This window comes from Propithecus coquereli, unplaced genomic scaffold (assembly GCF_000956105.1).
Source record: "Propithecus coquereli isolate 6110/MARCELLA unplaced genomic scaffold, Pcoq_1.0 Scaffold336, whole genome shotgun sequence".
Taxonomy (NCBI): Eukaryota; Metazoa; Chordata; class Mammalia; order Primates; family Indriidae; genus Propithecus; species Propithecus coquereli.
The window spans coordinates 1,842,355-1,853,293 of NW_012149019.1; the positions used below are offsets into that span (position 1 = coordinate 1,842,355).

A 10,939-nucleotide genomic window follows, 5' to 3' on the forward strand; every position below is an offset into this window, starting at 1 on the left:
TACGTGGAAAATCTCTGGACTTTCCATTCAATTTTGTGGTGAATTTAAAACTGCTCTAAAGTCTATTTAAAAAAATAATAATAATAATGAAAAATAAAGAGGTCCTTAGAAATTGAAAATGAAAATAGAAACTAAAAATCCAATAGAAAGGTTTGAGGATATATCCCAAAACCTAAAACAACACAACATATATAGATCAAAAATAATGAGAGAACCAGTCCAGGTGGCTAAAAACCAAATAATAGCCATTCTAAAAAGAGAGAAGAGGGAAATGGAAAGAAAGAAATTAAAGAATTAATTCAAAACCACATCTGGGACCCAAAGGATCTGGCCCCTCCAGCTTGAGGAGCCCTCAACATACCCCACAAAAGATGCAGACCAAACAAGACACATCTTCAAAGAAGTTCAGAATAAAGACACAGGGAACACCCTACAGCTTCCCAGCATGACGAAATAAAAAACAAGGAAAACACGCTGGTGCTCTTCTGCACGAAGAACCAAGAAGCAGATGACCTTCATTCCCAGCCCCATTCTGCCTACCAGCAGTGGCAACCTTCAAATGTTTGAGGGAAAACTACCTCCAGCATAGAAACCCATATTCAGACAAACTATTAACTGTGAGGGTAGAATAAGGACATTTTCAGACACAAATGTTCTCAAAAAATTTATATCCACATACCTCTTTTTTGGAAGCTTTTATAGAATGTACTCCACCAAATTTTGGGAATATACCAAGAAAGACAAAGTCATGCGATCCAAGAGAAGGTCAAAGGGCAGTCCCAGGACGATGCAGAAGAATGATTCCAAGATGACAGCTGTGCGGGAGCCTCCAGAGTGACCGGCCTGTCATGGGCTGAAGGACACAAGAGAGACTGCTTCCAAAACATAAGACTGGCAGATTTCCTACGCGCGTTGGAAAGGAGATTTGCACAACTGTGAACTTTGGAGGGGAGAGTGATAAGTACATTTTAAAAATTAAGCAAAAACAACTCCAGGGGGAAAAAAAATGTCCTAGGAGATAACGGAAGTTACCACAGTATACTACACGGCTCAGCTGCAAGCAGCATTTGGGAACTGTCCCATCGCCGCATACGGACAGGACAGGACAGAGCCAATCGTACCAGAAGAGACAACGGAGACAGAAGAGTAAGCGTCAGATGGGGACTGGATGACAGAACACGACCCTCACCTTCCAAGAAGGGAAGTCAAAGAATCATATGAAAAACTGTTCTGGGAGAGTGAGGGTAGAAGGAGGGGCAGGTTGCCAGGAAACTTAATATTTAGACCTCTGTTTAGACATACGGAGGTTTATAGAGAAAAAATCTGCTGATAAGACTAGTTATTTATGAGGAATTATCTTTAAACTATGCTCCTACATCACTCTGATTAAAAAATCAAACTAAATTTAACAACAGTGTGCCCTGGGTATGCAGGAATCAGAAAGCCAGGTGATCCTTCAGATGAACAGAACAGAGACGCTCATGTGGTGGAAACAGGCCAGGACAGGAGGGAGACAGTGCCCCAAAAGGGGGGGTGCGCCAGGACAGAGGCAGCAGCGCCCACACAGAGCCCTGCAGTGGGAAGAAGGCCGGGCAAGGCCTGCGGTTAAGGGATGATCCAACAAGGAAGCCAAACACCCCTCTCTCTGCCTTATCCCTCCAAAGGTCCATCATACTTCCAGGGAGATGCAGGCCTAGGTGTTCCATGTTCTCATCTCTCTAGGAACATCCAGGGGTTTCTGTGGGATGCACACAACTTTCTTCAGCAGAGAGCAGACAGCACCACAGAACAGGCACCTGGAGGCTCTCAGGTAACACACCCACAGCCTGTGCTGGGCCAGGGTGGCACTGTCAGGGCAGAAAGGTGGGCGAGGTGGCTTCTGGCTGGAACTGGCCCTCGCGGGACAATTAGAAGGCACTGGACATTGCCCAGCTCAACCTCTCACCCGACGTGAAGACCCTCTAAGAGCAACACTGCTAAGCAGGCCCGAGATTCAGTGCAAGGCACTGTCCTTAAGCAGGGAGCTATAGTACAAACTTCTGACTTTAAAAGTCACTCAATACATGGTAGCCTCTGGTCGCTGTGAGTTTCTTGGAGCATGGAATCCTAAATTATTACTATGAGCTATGTGGTATTATAAAAGTTTTTCTATTAAAGAGGGTTCTTTACTTACAAAAGGTTAGAAGCTACTGCCTAGACATGCCCAGGGATGAAAGCTAAAAATCTAAGTAAGCCAAAGGCCCCACTCACAGCAAAGTCAGGACCTGCAGTTTCACCGGGACCCAGGCAGCCTGTAGTGAGTGGCCCTGAAGGCTCCTTGGCCATGGGCTCCCATATGACAGGACAGGAGAAGGTACAGAGGGGGTCTTCAGCCATCCCTCATGGTCCCCCATTTTTCAGAGGCCCCTGTGGAACTCCCAGAGTGACACAGCTCACAGACACAGTCAGACAGACAGCAGCCCACGGTGTAGCTCCACCTGCACTGAAACAGCACACAAGGGTCCCAACCCCCTACCGTGCATTAGTTGAGGTGGCATTAATGATGCCAGGATTAAGGACCAACACATACCAAGCTCTCTCTGTGCCAAGTGGCTTTATGAGCCCCATGTTAACAGGCAAGACTGCAGGTGCTGGTGCCGGGTCCCATTTACCTGGCTCAAAATTCTACCAGGACTTCGGGGCTCAGAGCCACATCGCAAGCGTATTATCAGCCTGTCCAGGATGAGCAGTCCATGCTCATTTCAGCCCCAGCTGGGATAAGTGCCTCTGTAGAGTCCAGACACCAACCACAGGGGCCTGCAGACAAATGCTACAGGCTCCGCGGGCCTGGAGACCAGAGGTCTCTCTGCACACCCAACATTGCAGCCCCTTGGGGCTTGTGCACCACAGGGGTCTTCGCATCTTTTGCTCCTGGTCACAGAGAGCCAGTTTTTTACATCTGCTCTTCACTGTAGTCTGGTTCAAATGGTTTGTAGCCAAGTGAAGTCTACAGTCTACCATCTATCTTTGCTCTTAGAGTCCTACCTGTGAGGAGTTCAAACTGTCATGCTAAACATAGTCAACAAAAGGATTCTTACTAACAGTGACTGTTGCTCAAAGAACATTCAGATCAATTCAACAGGGTTTTGTGCATCTAACATGTGCAATGCACTGGAAGATGAAAATACAAAAAGCTGATCCCCTTTCTAGCAGAACTTACAAATTATTGATAATAGAAAGCAGGATAATCAAGTACACAAACTACTCTAAGACAAGGCTGACTGTGCAAAGTGCCTGCACACAATGCCACAGAATACAGCACATGCCATGCACTGCGCTGACCATTCACACCACTCAAATCTCATCCTGCCTCCGGAACAACCCTCACAGGTAAACGCTCTTACGCCTTTCATTCTAACAGATGAGGTTAGTCAACTTGCTCAGGTTGGCCAAACTAATAAATAGTACAACCAGGAGTCAAACCGAAGCAGTGTGCCTAGAACTGTCAATGTTGGCTGCTGCCCTGGTCAAACAAAGCAAAAAGGAAGCAACATGGGGGGAGGGGCAACACTGCCCCAGCGCCCACTCCCAGGGTTAACAACAGTCCACTCTGCTGCTGAGCCCAGCCCAAATAACAAACTCTTCAAATTAGGGATCTGGATGATCAAGGAGAATCTCCCCAACATTCATATGGAACGTAGATAGTGGAAAAATATAAATATCCTAGGACAGGGGAAAAGGAAAATCTTCTTAGAGTCGGTATATCCCAAAAGGAAAAAAAAACAAATCAGAGCCACTCATTTCTACCTCTGAAATTATTTCTGATAACCCTGGGAAATGGGGTTTTTTGTTGCCATCTCAAAGGACAATCACACCATTTTTCATTCCATTATTAAAGAAGAGCCTGCCTTTCCACGAGTGAGCGGGTGGTTTTAAGCTTTGCCTGCTTTTATCTCCTTACAGTTAGCAGGCCCCATGATCACCAGGAACGTGGGCAAAAGCTTCCCAAAGACATACGTGCAAGAAAGCTCATTCCTCAGAGATCAGTTCAGAAGTGCTCCTGGTGGGGGTGGGGAGGAGTCAGCAAAAAGTTGTCCCAGCCAGGAGGAGGAAGGAGGGAGAACAGATACAGCTTCCTACAAACATGCAGCTACAATATTACACAGATTAAATACCAGCAGTGCTTGACGCATTGGGTCAGTTATACACCCATCAGTGGGCAGACCCTGAAGAAAGCACCCCAGGTCCCCAGAGTACCTGATTGTCAAGGCTCACCTACCAAGTAGCTTGACTACCTTCATCTCCCATACTTCTGTACTTCTACAGTTAAGCAAAAAATAAGACAGGTTTAAAAATATTGCACAAGCAGAAAAGATTTATTTAAATTCTGAACATAATGACTGATTACTTAAATGAAAGACAAGGCAAACATTTTCTCCTCACAAGCCCATGCAATGCCACGTTAGTTTAACAGACTGAGAAACAGACACCGGGATTATGCAGCAAACCTGCGAATGTATGGGCTTCCCTCCCAGGAAACAGGACCAAAGCCCCCTGCAGTGAGCTCTGACTTCTTACAGGCTGGCGATCTAACCCTGGATATGAGCTCAAACACATTCTACCATCCTGCAGATTTCCCTCTCCCCTACAGTTAAGAGTAGGACAGATTTCTGAGGAAATGGGTTCTTTCAATTATGCCACCTTTAAAGCATTAGGTTTTATCAGATACACCAACCAAGAATTTCTACAGCTCTGAGATGAAGCTGAAGGCACAATAGATGTCTTTGTTCCAGCAGGAGTTTGGTTTCTATACATTATAAAGTCTCAGACCCAAACAGATCATCAAAATCAAGTTCTGAGCTAGCTCTTAGATTCTGACTTTGTTCTTTTCTTGCATTGGAGGCTGACTGAACACAGAGATAGTCACTGTAACTGGGCCAGAGCTGCTCTGGGTTCCAATCCTGGTGGTCACCACCATACAAAGCCCTGGACGAGTAGCTGGCATGAACCTGCCCAGCTCTAGGTTCCTGGTTCACAAATGAAAAGCATTTTCACCAGTCTAACACTCCCCCAAAATGGCGTAGACCATGAGTGATACGCAGGAGATGACTTTAGGGGTACACAGCTTTTCTATTTCAATTACAGTCAACATAACTACCATATCAAACTCATGACTTCATGGATATTCAAGTTTCTTCCCAAAATAAATGTGTTTTAAGTATAAACAGCGAGTGGACTAAAATATCGATAATGTCCTCGCAACCTGGCATTGATCTTGAAGGCTAGGAGTCACTGGACTTGGGTACTACCATCACAGCGCCTCCCAGTTCTCCAGGTGTGTGACTGGCAGGCTGCATGTACCTGCTTCATGCCATTTCTCTTTCAGAGGTCCGTAGTTTTGCAGAAGCATAAAACATGAAAGACTAAAAAAATCCAAAGCTCAGGTTCTAGTGACAGCTTTGTCAGTTGCTGGCATTATGACCCCAGGCGTGCCAATTAACCTCCTGAGCCTTGGTTTCCAGACCTGTAAAATGGGGATCAGGGGGCTGTAGAGGGGATTAAAAGCAACAAGGCTTTTGAAAGCGCCTTGTAAACTGTGAAATGCTACAGAAGTATCAGTCCCTACGCTTCTCAGTTACAGGAGCAATGCCTGCTGGGCGTGTAACTCCGTCTGTCCTCAAATTCCCTCCCCGTAATCTGGGGATTGGCCTGTACAGCCTTTCTCTTTCAAGTGCCCCCAGTAAAACTCAAATATTATGTGCAGTAATCCTAGAGTTTTGATTTTTAACAGAAAAACCTAGACATCTAGAATCATTCCTCGAAATACATTTGGTTTCAGGGCTTTTATTTAAAATGCTCTCCTAAAAGACATTTCACCATTGCCATAGCCAGAATTCCCTCTGCTGTGGAAACCTAGATTCTATCTATCTTTCCTCCTGGAAAGAGAAGAACTCTAGGTCAACTCTTGTTAAAATATTACCAGCATTGTGTTGTAAACCCTAGTCAACGCCTGTTGCTGCGCTAACAACATGTGTTCTTAGTAAAACTGAGCAAAACATTAAATAGACCACCATTTCTGAAACTCGGGGGCTCCAAACGGCTGAATCAGCATTTTCAGAAACAAAGTGTTCTGGGCCTGGCCTTTTAAACAGCAGCAACAAGAAAGTTGTGCAATAACGCATATTTACTCACAAGCGCTACTTGTTTTGGTCTTTTACTTTTGCATCTCTTGAATGAAACGGGGCATTAAGTTTGCAAGAAAACTTTCTTTCAAATGCATGGTAAAGATCCGGGACCCTGGAAAATCACCTGTGGCTCTCCTACATTACCCAACGTTTCGGTTAAAGCAAACGACAAAAAGTTCGTGTTTCTTCCAATCCCAAGAAAAAACGAACACAATAAAAAGTAAAGAATCCCCTAATTTCCATAACGCACATGCTCGAGGGCAGTCGCCAAGGCAGGCGTTTGGAGAGGCAATCAGCAAAGGCAGAGAGTTGCATCAGAAATTTCCTTCTGCAAACGGTACCGCTCTTATCACATTTCCACGGCTGGCGGGCGGCTAATCCGCGAGCCCTCAACTTGGTGTTAGGCCCCAGAGGCGCGTAACGGGTCACAAACAGTACCCCCCAAAAGAGATCCTCCGTCCGACGCTGGGCCGGCTCAAGACTTGGGAGTGTGTGGCACCACTGCCCGGGCCGCCCCGGGGCGCGCCACGGCCCCGCCGCGCAGCGGGAGCACCCGGGGCTGCAGGGGCGCCTTGGCGCCCACCCTCCGAGGGGGCGGCCCCTCGGAGCGAGGCCTTGACCGCAGCCCCCGCCCCAGCCCCAGCCCCAGCCCGCGAGCCCGCGGCGTCTGACAAGATGGTTCAAGAATGCGCCGCTCGGGCTCCACACCTCCCCCCAGGGGTCGGGAACGCAGCAGAGAGCTCGCCGGGGCGACCGGACGCCTCCGCCGCGCGCCCACAGCCCCGGTCCCGCCTCCGAGCGCCGCCCGCCACGGGCCCGGGGCGCCGGAGCCCCTCGCCCGGAGGCGACGCCCTTCCGCCCGCCGCGCCTCCGCGGGGCCCGTCGTCCCCGGCCGGGCCAGCCAGAGCGCAGACAATGACGGCGCGGGGACCCGCCTGGCCGGCCCGGCCCGCTGGGGCGCCGACCACAAAGTAACTTGCCGCCGCGCTCCCCGCCCAACTCCGTACCTGCCGCGGCGCGGCTCCCAGCCGCCTCCGCGTGGCTGCCGGCTACACTCGGCGCGGCCGGCGGCGGGTGCGGGTCCCCGTGGGGCGAGGGCGGCGCGCAGGACGGTCCTGGGCGTCCCGCGCCGCCGCCCAGGGGCTGCGCGGAAACTTTGGGCTCCGCCGGGTCTCCGAGCGCCGAGCCCGCCCGCCCGGCCGGCCGGAACTCCCTTCTCTCTCTGCCTCCTCCCGGCCTCCCCACCCCCTCGATGGGCTTTAAACTCGCCCGGCCCCGCCCGCCCTCCCCGCCTCTGCCGCCGCCGCCGCCGCCGCCGCCTCCGCCTCCGCCTCCTCCCCCGGCCGCTTTTCCTGCTCCTCCTCCCGCCGCCGCCGCCCGGACCGCTCGGCGGCCGCCAGCGCGGGAGGAGCCGCGGCCTGGCACAGGGCGTGGCACGGGGGCGCGGGCCGAAGGCCGTGGGGGCCAGACCCTCCCGGAGGCTCCTGCCCCGGGCCAGCGCGCGGGACCCCGCCTCTACTCCGCGCAGGACCCCCAGTCGCGGGACCGCGACGCCGAGGCTCAGGCGGCCGCGCCAGCGAAAGACCAATCAGACCTGTCCCGAAAGGCAATTTGTAAGCGAACTGTTTGAAACTCAGCAAGTATTGACTGCACAGTCCAAATCCTATAACTGGGCGCAGCTGAGGGACGGGACGGATGAGCTGGAGCTGCCCCGGACTCTGCGGTGCGCTGGAGGTCCCTGGCCTGGGAAGAGGAAACCTGGGTTTGCTCACAGCCAGCCGGGTCTGGGGCCTCGCCTCTTTGAGCCTCAGTTTCCCCATCTGTGTGTGAGTACTGGAGTGCGGGTGGAGCGGGGACCGCTGCGAAGCCTGAGTCCCTAGGATAGAAATAGGCTAATATCGCCCGCTTGAGAGTTGATGTCCTGGGGATTAAATCAGGTCATACTGAGAGCATAAAGTGACTTCTCAAAGGACTGCTGGATTAATGGACGCCCTTGACGTTAGTATGATTATTAATGTCTCTACCGGGTCAAAATTGTCATACAAATAGGTTAACAATAATTACGTCTTTTTCTGGGTCTTGGTGTTATAAAAACAGCTACAACAATAACTTGCCTTCATTTAGCATGCACTTTGTGCAAAACATTCGTGAATCCTCCGATTTAACTCCCCCTGTGGCCCTCTGGGATTGTTACTGGGAGGTGCCCATTGTACAGACTGTGAAACTGAATCTCCAAGAGGTTAAGTAACTTGCTGAAGGTCAAGTAGCTGGTAAGTGCAGGGCAAGGATTGGAAGTCATGTGCAGTATTGTGCCAAAACTCTTTTTAGGAACCTTTTTATAGCTCTTCTAGCAGTGGTTTTTCCCACCTTGGACAGATGTTATTAATGGAAAGGCCATCCTTCCCTGTAACTGAAACAGGCCTCCCTAAAATTTCTGCCCATTACTCCAAGCTCAGAAACCTGTAAGATCAAGAAAGAATGATGTGAAAGAACCTTAGATTCCTGGAAGAAAGGAATACAAAAGTCTCCTATTGTAGACAAAGGACTCAAAAGAAAATTAAAGAAGAGAAAACTCAGTTTGGGACAACTTCTCACAAGTGTGTAAGCTTTGAACCTTCTAGCTTTCTGAAGGCTGCAGTCGGCAATGCATGCCTGCAGCAGCCGGAAAGCCTGACAGGCAAGGAGGCTTTTATAAACGTGTGAAAAGTTCCTCCACACTTAGACGTATGTTCTTTCTGAATCATTTGTGGGTAGGTTCCATATACCATGGCCCCTTACCCCTGTATACACTGATGTGTCTTTCCTAAGAGCAGGGGTATTATCTTACATAGCCACAATACAGTCACCAAATTCATAAAGTTATATTGATAAAATACTTGTATCTAATCTAGGTCCATACTCTACCAGTTTTGTCAGCTGACCTGATAGTGTCCATTGTAGTATTTCTTTTCCCCCTATTACAAGATCCACTCTAGGGGTGTAAGGTCAGGTTTTGCGTTTGGTTGTCTCAAAACTTAAGAGTTTTCAGACGTTACTATTCACAGAGAAGGGATTGAGATAAATGTCCTCAAGTGTTTTCATGCTGGCATAGATCCCTAGAATTCCTAGGACAGGCCCTCATTCCCCACATTTCCTGGCTTACCGTAGACATCAGTGGGCAGGACTCATTCAGTACCACTTTCTGATACAAGTTCATGAACTTGTCACTCTTGTGGCTGTAGAAGCTGCAGCTGTCCCCAGTGCAGTGATCCTGGCTGAGACAATCCTGTATGCAGATTGTATCTTAGAGCCTTCCCCGCCCTCCTCCAAACTCCACATGCCCACTGCCCACGCACTGTGCTGCCTCGCAGAAGGCCAGCAGCCACAAGTGGAATACAGCCATGCAGTATATAAGTTATCCTGGAGAACCAACCCTACGGGGGCAAGACAAGTGTGGCTTTGTAGTTCAAGCACTTCACCAAGGGGAAATATATGAGCTAGAATTAGGTGTCAGGACAGGATGGGATTCTGTGATAGTGAGAAATTCGATTATCCAAGCATGAGCTACAAGGCTCATTCAGCTGAAAGTAGAGAATCTGATAAACTCTAATTTTTAATTGGTAATGAATTGATTGACATCCGTCTCCCCTGTTGACTGTGAGCATGGTGATGATGGTAACCGCCTGTTTACTAGTGTCCTTGCAGGAGGGGGAGTGTCTGGCACAGAGAGGGCACTACTGAAATAAGTCATTACTGGGAAATAGTATCCCACAAATGAATTTATCAGTAGTAGTATATAAATGAGTGGAATAAATGACTGATAAACTCTGAGACCTGGGCACTATCTAAAAACATTGTCAAGTATCCTTGGCAAAGGGAAAGGGAACTGGGTGAATGGCTCCCTGACAGTTAAATGCTCTGACCAGCAGTGGCCCTCACTTCTCACATGGGCCACTCACGGCTAGCCGTCGAAAACACATGGTGCTTGGGGGCATGCAGGCGTGCACCTAGCAAGCAGATCTGGAAACCGGCCACCAACCTCCCTAAGGGCTGCCCACCCCGAGAGAGGTAGGGAGTGTTCTGCAATCATAATACAATCAGTGCCTGTCCCCAAACATCTGAGGAGCCTGTTCGCCCTGTAAACCCCTGGGCACATCCGGAGTTCCACCTCTAGAGTTGATGTGCATTTTTAACAGACTCTTGCACCATCTACACACACAGCAGTACTCCAAACGCTGCAGTTCTTTGAATCCTCTGAACAAGAGAGGTCCAGGCTGCCCCCCGAGTCTGGAGGTGAGGAGCCTGGTGTCATTCAGGAAAGGCTTCCCCGTGGTGGCAATGCCTCTGGAGTCCTGGAACATCAAAGATGGTAAGTTAGGCAAAGAGGGAACTAAAGAAGAGGCCTTTAGGGTGGGGGGACAGGTGAGTGCCTCAGGAAAAAGCCAAGAAAGACCTTGACTCCTTCAGGGAGCAGCACCAGGTATTTGTGTTTAGTTATAGAAAGCTGGGGCTGCGACTGGAGGGTAGGGCTGGGGAGGCAGTCAAATTTGACAAGAGACCAAGCTGGAGGAGCAAGAAGGGACTAATTTGTCAGGCGCCGGCATTTAGACTTAACCTAGAGGTGATGGGAGAGTACCAGATATGTCCACCAAGGTACCTACCAGCTCAACTGGAAATGCTCTGTCTATAGGCCCCCAACAACCTTAGTTTTCCTTGATCCCCAGGTAGCAATATTTTCGATCAGGGGTGACACTTGGCCCAAGGATTCCCATTCCCTAGGTGGGTGAGCCAGTGGG

At 49.6% G+C, this 10,939-nt stretch overlaps 1 protein-coding gene across 3 annotated transcripts in view; it reads right to left on the minus strand.

The window, feature by feature from the left end:
• The window catches only part of GRB10 (growth factor receptor-bound protein 10), a 180,414-nt gene extending 173,058 nt beyond the window's left edge, over positions 1 to 7,356 (minus strand). For all 3 annotated transcript variants that reach the window (XM_012650633.1, XM_012650634.1, XM_012650635.1), the window contains exon 1: positions 7,172 to 7,356. The gene's annotated coding sequence lies outside the window, so the exon portion shown is untranslated. The remainder of the gene's footprint in view (positions 1 to 7,171) is intronic.
• Between the last annotated feature and the right edge of the window lie 3,583 nt (positions 7,357 to 10,939).